The 8843-nt window shown below is 38.6% G+C and overlaps 1 pseudogene; it reads right to left on the minus strand.

The window, feature by feature from the left end:
- Window positions 1-6565: 6565 nt before the first annotated feature.
- On the minus strand, window positions 6566-8452 carry LOC147357949 (endogenous retrovirus group K member 25 Env polyprotein-like; annotated as a pseudogene).
- Window positions 8453-8843: the final 391 nt, after the last annotated feature.

Genomic DNA, 8843 nt, shown 5'->3' on the forward strand with positions numbered 1-8843 from the left:
TTCATTGAGGGTACAAGCAAACAAATATATCCATGTAGGTGCTTTACAGGTGTCTCTCTTCTCATTTTGTATACAATTGATAATCTCTTCCACTCCATTAAATTCAGCATACTCACGTGCAATTGATTTCCAACTCTTTTATTTCTACTCACCTTTGTCTCTTAAATATATAATAATATATTTAGTAGTAAATAAGCCACAGGAAAGAGTAACTTAGAATATCTAATATGCAACTTGTTATTCACCAACCAGTTGTCTCCTTTCTTGTAACCCATTTCCATAAAGTTACCAATATACACAAAAGTCCGTCTAATCAAGGCTATGGTTTTTCCAGTGGTCATGTATGGATGTGAGAGTTGGACTATAAAGAAAGCTGAGCACAAAAGAATTAATGCTTTTAAACTGTGGTGGTGGAGAAGATTTTTGAGAGTCCCTTGGACTGCAAGGAGGTCCAACCAGTCCATCTTAAAAGAAATCAGTCCTGGGTGTTCACTGGAAGGACTAATGTTGAAGCTGAAACTCCAATACTTTGGCCGCCTGATGTGAAGAGCTGATTCATTTGAAAAGACCCTGATGTTGGGAAAGATTGAAGGTGGGAGGAGAGGGGGATGACAGAGGATGAGATGGTTGGTTGGCATCACCGACACAATGGACATGAGTTTGGGTAGACTCTGGGAGCTGGTGATGGACAGGGAGGCCTGGCATGCTGCAGTTCATGGGGTTGCAAAGTGTCAGACCCAACTGAACTGAACCAAACCAGTATACACTCACTTTCTAAAACCTGGGACATTTACTTGCAGTTTAGTCTCTATTGAGTCTGTTTAGTCCCTTGGACTGCAAGGAGATCCAACCAGTCCATTCTGAAGGAGATCAGCCCTGGGATTTCTTTAGAGGGAATGATGCTGAAGCTGAAACTCCAGTACTTTGGCCACCTCATGCGAAGAGTTGACTCATTGGAAAAGACTCTGATGCTGGAAGGGATTGGGGGCAGAAGGAGAAGGGGACGACAGAGGATGAGATGGCTGGATGGCATCACTGACTCGATGGACATGAGTCTCAGTGAACTCCGGGAGTTTGTGATGGACAGGGAGACTTGCCATGCTGCGATTCATGGGGTCGCAAAGAGTCGGACACAACTGAGCGACTGAACTGAACTGAACTGAGTCCAGATGCTTAACATTTTTTAGACATGTAATCTTCTTAATCACTACATTTAATGTTTTATTTATTTTAACCGGTATGTACCACTATATTTAGTCTCCTTTACTGCAGATTTACTTTCCCCATGTCACCAAAATCTATGACAACATCTGAATTTAAAAAAAAACAAAAACAAAAAACCTCTCTACAATAGGTCTCTTTTGTGTACATGACAAAAATCAAATTAGACTAGAATAAGTAGAGAAAGAATGCAGGATTGGAGCAGGGGAAGCAGTCACCATTTTAATCAAAGTTTAATTTTGATACTCAAACACTGTCTTCAGAATCTGATCTGTGTCTTTCTCCAATTCTACTATTTGACCTATATTGATTCTTTTTCTCAGTTTATACAGGAAACACAAACATCCTGATATAAACTCCAGATGAAGAGAGCTTCTCTTCCCAGATGTTGCAAAATGTTCAGATTCCTGCAGGCATTTGCCTGCACAGAATCAGATGCCCATATTAAAAGCATCACTACATTGTTGCAGAAAGGAAATGAAGGGATGCTGAAGAAAGTTTCTATTTTTTGGAAACTAAGTTAATATTAGTCTGAGGTAGATCTAGATAATATAGGAAACACATTTTAATCACTAGACCAACCAGTAGGGAAAAAAAAAAAAACTGAAAAAATACCACCTTGAACACAGGGAAACAAAATGTTATACTAGTTTATATTCATTTAATACAAAATAAGCTAGTTAAGGAGAAAAAGAATGAAAATTACAATAGCCACATAGGAAGCAAACAGCAAAACAGTAAATTTAAATACAGTCACATCAACAATTGCATTAAATGTCATGTATTAATGCCTCAGTTGAAATCAGAGATTTGTTGAAATGGATAAAAAGCAAAATTCATTTCTTGCTATTTACAAGAGACATAGTCAAGGCACAAAAAGGGCAAAGTTAAAAAAGATAGAAAAATATATACCATGCTTGCATGAAATGCAAGCAGAAATTTAAAAAATAGGTCAAAGATTTATGTTAATATTAGATAAAATACTTCAAGATTAATATTAGGGAAGATGAGAGGGAAATTTTATAATTATAAAATGTTCACTACATCAAAAATATACAACAGTTATAAATACAGATGCACAGAACAGCAGAGCTTCAAAATACTTGAAGCAAAAATAAAAGGAGAAATACACAATTCAATAATAATAGTTGTATATTTCAATAACTGACTGTCAATAAGATAACAGCTTATCAAATATATTGAAGACATGTACAATACTATCAACCAAATTGACCCAATCGACATATAAAGATAATTTTACTCAATGAACGAGAAACATACAATATTTTCAAATTCATAATAATTTTTTCTCTGGATATACAGTACCTTAGGCCACAAACAAGTGTCAATAAACTTATAAGCTTGAAATAATAAAAATATATGTTCTCTAATGGGCTTCCTCAGTGGCTCAGTGGTAAAGAATTCGTCTGCAATGCAGGAGATGCAGCAGACTCAGGTTCAATCTCTGGGTCAGGAAGACCCCTGGAGAAGGAAACGGCCACCCACTCCAGTGTGCTTGCCTGGGAAATCCCACGGACAGAAGAGCCTGGTGGACTATAATCTTTAGGATCGCAAAGAGTCCCGAATGAGCAAGCACCCATGCACAAGTTGTTCTCTAATTATGTCAGAATTAAAATTGAAATCCACAACAGATGTTAAACTCAGAAATCACCAAGTATTCTCTCATTAACAACACATTTTAAAATGTCCAAGTTTTAACAAACAAACAAAATTTAAAGAAAAAGAAAAGTGTGAAGGAAATTTGAGTGTATGTTGAGCTGAATGAAAATTAAAACTAAACAATCAAAATGTGTGAAATGTTAAATATACTTATGTCATTAAACCCTATATCAGAAGAGATGGTCCCAAATCAGTGATAAGTTTCCAGTTCAATAAACAGAAAGGAAGAGTAAATTAAACCAGCACACCCACCCACCCACACCCCAACGCACCCCAACACATCCCAACACACACACAAACACACACAAAGAAAAAAATAAATGTAACAGCAGAAATAAATGAATAAGAAAGTTTAAAAATAAACAAAATAAAGAAAGCTTAAAAACAAAATAACTGAAACAATGTTTTTTTAAAAGATCAATAAATTAACAAAGCATAGCTAAAGAGAAAAAAAAGTGAAAATGCAAATCACCAAAATCAGGAATAAACGATATTGTGATTATAATAAAAATTAAAGGGATAATAGAGGACTGTTGTAACCAACTGTATGCTTACAAATCAGGCAACTTAGAATAGACAACTTTCTACAAGACATACAATAACTGACTCAAAGACTGTAAAAAAAAATCTAAATGATCCTAACACAAGCAAGATATTTTAAACCCTTTCAATAAAAAATATCCAGAGTGAGATTCTTCAATGGTTAATTCCAATGAATATTTAGAAAATAAATAGCAACCCTTCAAAAGCTTTCTTCAGAAATAGAGAAAGAGGGAGAAAATCTCAACACATTGAGTGGAGAAAAAAAGATTCTTGGAATCTGAGGTGTGTTTGTTTGTCTATGACTAAGCTGCATCATGAAGAAGCATCCAATAAATACTTAACACTAGATCACAGATAACAGGGGCCTTTAGAAAACCGCCAAACATATTTACAGGGAAATTGGTACGTTAAAAAAATGAAAATTTCCCTCATTATTCTTGCATTCAATTCATGCATTCACTTATTCTTAAAACCTCTGAAATAGATGCAAAGAAGGGGTACTGGAGGCCCAAAACAACCTTACTGACAATACCACAAAGAATATAGCAACACAGAAAAGATGGAAACTTAGTCTTCATTTTTTTTTCATACCTTGGATCCTCAGACTTCTTTCCAAGTCTTACCTGCAGCATCTCCATTGCTGATCCCTGCAAATGATGCTCCAGATCTGAGATGAGATCTCACCAATTGACTCTACTGGACCATCCCATTCTCAGAATTTGCCATGTTCTGTAGACCAACTTCCTCTTCATTTCCCAACTTTTGCAGTCCCTTCAGCTCCTCACTGTCCAGGATCACTCTGTTTTTTAAACTCTGCCTGGACATTTTGTCTCATGTTATACTTGATTCTTCAGAAATGAGAGAGAAAGAGGAGGAGAGCAATTCATGGTGAAACTGACTTTGTCCATTTTTTCTACTTGACTTCAAAAATATGGCCCCAAAATCTGCTCCAAATTGTTGAGGACAACTCAGAGCCAAATGAGACCCCTGGGTGTGGGCAGGCTTCACACATCTGTCCAGGATGTTCATGCCTCTCTGTATTACTCCTGATCCCCTTCCACCACCCTATGCCAAAAAGTTGAACCCCGAGGATAAAGCCATGAGCCATTGCCAGATGTCTTCTGAGAGTCAAAGGTTAAAACACACGACAAGAATGGAATATGAAATTTGCTTGTCATCCTCACCAGAGAGTCTCTCTATAAGAATATCTCCCTCCAAATATCTGTGGCCATTTGTGACATGTTCACTTTTCAGCCACCATTCTTATCAGGAAAGGATGAAGAAAAGGCCTAGTCAAAAGACTTAACTGTCAGGGAACAAAGAAGGCAGCTCCTTGTGATCAACCCAAGGTCCTGCCAAGATATCTATCTAATTTCCTCAGTAAGTGTCTCCTCCTGCCTTGCAGGTAGATATCTCTTTTTTGAAGTAAGATCCCATCTTCGCAGCTTTCTGCTTCTCCCTCTTCAACCTCTTCAAATATGATTGGAGCATTTTCTGTGAGAAAAGAATCAGATCAGAGTCAAGAAAGGGTCTTCTAAGCAAGACTGTAGAGGATAAATGGTGGAGGAATCAAGCTGATTTCCAAAAAATAAATAGATAAATAAACTTTACATAAACTGAGAACAGTAATTGGAATCTGATTTTGGAAAAATACTGAGGTGGAGAATATATTCTTTACAACTCAAGAGATAGAAATCACCATCTTCTCTCACCAGAAAGAAGACTGGTTCTTTTTGTTCTAGAAGAAACCTGATTCTAGAGTGGGGGAAAAGTATACCTCAATCTTCCCAGTGTCCTAGTTACCCTCCTGTTCAATGGGGTAATGAGAACTTCTCCTGGGCACAGTTCTCCACCTATTAATACAAGATGCATGAATGTCTACTTCTGACTAAGAGTCTGTACGTAGGGCTATTACTCTGTAAGTGGGTGAGTGCACAGAAATGTTTTTCAGATATTAGAATGAAAGAGAAAGAAGAGAGAAATTCATGGTGAAGCATATCCCCTTCAGGGATCATAGCCTTGTCATGGTGAAAGGGGTGCATAACTCAATGAATCTATGAGCCATGCAGTGCAGGGCCACCCTAGATGGATGGGTCATAGTGAAGAGTTCTGACAAAACTGGTCCACTAGAGGAGGGAAAGGCAAACCACTCCATGAGAATTCCATAAACAGTCAAACTCTGAGAGACGATAGAGGACAGATGAGCTTGGCATGCTTGTTGTTCTTGGGGTTGCAGAGTGGGACATGGCTTTGTGACTGAACAACAACAACATAGGAAAGAAAGAATCACAGGTCTTAGGTTCATGGTGACCAGGTAGTTAAAGTCCAATGCCAAGTAGAGATTTCCCCTTAAGTATCATTTTCTGGCCTTTCTTTCCTCCATTCTGGTCTCTTTCCTGGTACTGTTGGGCAATGTCCTCCATGAGGAACGTGTGGTGACCACGGTACTCCTGGGACCACTCGCAAAGCCAGCAAATGAGCTTCCCATCTTCCTCACAGAAGAGTAGGGGTTTTCTCCATGGTGCAGAGATTTCTGTCTTGCTCCTCCAGGCTCCTCTTGACCTCCCTGAACTTCTGCACTATGCTGGCCTCATGCCTATTAGGCCACAGGTTCCAAGGCTCATAACTGAATCTGCACACAAACGAGTTACTCTCTCCCTCTTGGCCAATATTTGACTCCTTGTCATTTTTAGTTGTGGGGATTTTCTCCCCGGGACTTGGAAACGACGGACCTGAAAGAATGACACTCAGAGAGTCTCTTGCAAGGACTGACAAATTTATTTCTGCAGTCGAGCCTTTTTATAGAAGCAGGAACAAAGAGCTTAGAGTATATGGCTAGCAGAGCGTGTACAGGGTTAAGACATAATCAGTAAAAGATATTTCAAGGACAGCGCATCCTAAATGACCCAGGTATTTGTCCCATGACCCATTTTCTCAAGCAACATCTTTAATGTTTATTATTAAATCTTGGCGCCGAGCATAGCTAAAGGCAGGAGATGTTTTTCAGCCAGCAGCACGCAAAGCCGGGGGACTTCTGGCCCTCCACCATTTTCTCAAGGACCTTCTCCTACATGGCTATTTTGTGCTGTGCTTCCTAACACGTCCTCCTTTTGTTTTTAGTTTAAGCACGGCAGCTGCTAGTTGGGCTCTGTTGTGAGAGGCACGGAGTCTTGAGTAGAGACATCTGTATCTTATAATCAATGACAGAAAAAGTAGGGTGATTAATACATATATAAAAATGTTGCTTCCTGAAAACCAAGTTCTAGGGTCTAGGGACGATAGGGTTTTAGTTAAAGTATCATAAAATTGAGTGCTGTACAATTCTTTAGGTACCTCAACTTAAAAATTAGCAATCTGTTGTTTCAACAGATTGATGTCTAAACTTGAGTTGTCTGTGAGATCCTGTAAATGTGCTTTAACTTTATCCCAAGGAAACTCAGTGCTATTATAAGGCATGTTAGTCAGACAAAAAGACATAAAATTCCAGTGATAACATATATGTGTTTGGAAAGTCAGTTGCTGCACTTGATCTCCTAAGTGGATAACCACAGTTTGTAACTCATTAATTCGTGTTTGTAATTGCTGATGTATTTGGGCTTGTCGAGTCCAAAGATCATGAGAGTCTTTGTGCCATGCAGTGATAAAATCATGATTTTGTATAGAATTGTGTAATGCCATAGCAGACAGAGTTCCTATTGTAACAATGGGTATTAGACTAAGAATGCCAGCAATGATCCATCCTATTATGCGCTTCGACCTTTTCAGACCATTTCTGAGCAGAACTGAAAGGAATACAGAGTCAGTCCATGGTTCTGTTAAATTGACAGGAAGCCACAGTTTAGACCTCTACTTGACTATAGTGACGTTGGCGTTGTGGTAAGAAATAGTATGGTTTAAACATGTATATAAAGCACAAGCTGTACAGTTAACAATTTTAGCAGAAAGATCTATATCAAAGTTACCTACAATAAACATATACAGGAGGTGCACACAGGATTGGATATAACCTGTACTATTATACAAAAACGTATAGTTTTGGGGTTTTAAAGCCTTTGCAGTCCCATGTAAATTGGCAAAGCGTTCCAGTGCAGCAGGAATCTTCCAAATATGCCACTGTTCAAGTCCTATAAGAGGGACTATAATTCTGGGCCGAGGTGGAGACAACCCTCCATAATACCAGTTTAACAATACATCCTTGTCAGTCCAAAAAGCCAATATTGGTCTTCTGGAATTCCCACGTGTTGAGTCTATGATACCAGGAACAGCTATGATTTTTTTCTTGCTCCTCAGAGCAATTCACAAATAATCCATGGGGCCCCCAATCCATGCATTTGAATATGGATTGATTTTGTTGCTTGATAGAAACTTTCCTGAACTGTCCCTGACAGTCAGACCAATATAGTGGTTGATTTGATCGTTTCTTTCTCCAAGATACAGAATCACATATTAGTTCTGCAGGCTGGAAAAGTGAGTCAATATAGTTAGCTATTTATCCAGGATAATGTCTTTCAGAACCATTTAAGAGGAAGGATGCAGTTGCAAACATTCCTATACTGTAGGCAGAAACATTGTGTACAGAGTAAGCCCACCATTGTGGGAATATAGTCATGGACAAAGAGTGAGCTCCAAAGCATATAGGTAGTGTCTTGAATCCAACTGAAACAATTATATTTTTACCTTCATCTTCTTCATGAATTGGCCTCTGCATTGACCATGGGGCAGGGAAGTGCAGACTATCATTGGTGAATACCACAGGGACCTTGTCAACCCAATCCACTATGGATAACAAAGGTGGATTAGGTATATATGCCCAATAAACATATTCTGCACTTACCCCAGAGGAACAGGAAAGAACAGCTAACATTGCCGGAAACAGCTTATCTGGAGTCATAGGAGTTCCAGTGTTCTTCAGTGTTTGCTCAGCCTGACGAGTCATGTTTTTCACTTGAGCCCATGTCGGGTAAGGATTCAGATGATGGCATTTCCTCACTGGTTCCTCCAAGGTCATTGATGAGATGCTTTACATCAGCTTTGTTACTTGCCGAGGGAGTCCGGTCTTGGTGTCCTTCTTGGTAACGGACATGGTGAAGGGGAACCCAGATTTCCTCTCCATCTGCAATGACAAGACCATAAGCCTTGCCTAGGAGTCGTAAGATTCCTGGCAGCCACTGATAAAATTGCTTATATAATATTGGTGTATTGATTTCTAATTTGCTGTTTTTGTCTTCTGCAAAATGTCTATCTGCATGAGTGTCAGAATTATTTTTTGTTAGGTTTAAAAAATTTAGGGAATAAAGAGTTAAAGATAATAATAATTGAGGGTTCATAGAATAAGAATTGTATCTCCTATTCCAAATTTCCCCTTTCTGTTTTAATAAATGAGTTTTTAGGGTGCGGTG

The sequence above is a fragment of the Bos grunniens genome, chromosome 15 (assembly GCF_055505025.1).
Source record: "Bos grunniens cultivar Pamir isolate PY7600 chromosome 15, Bosgru_T2T1.0, whole genome shotgun sequence".
In the NCBI taxonomy this organism is placed as follows: domain Eukaryota; kingdom Metazoa; phylum Chordata; class Mammalia; order Artiodactyla; family Bovidae; genus Bos; species Bos grunniens.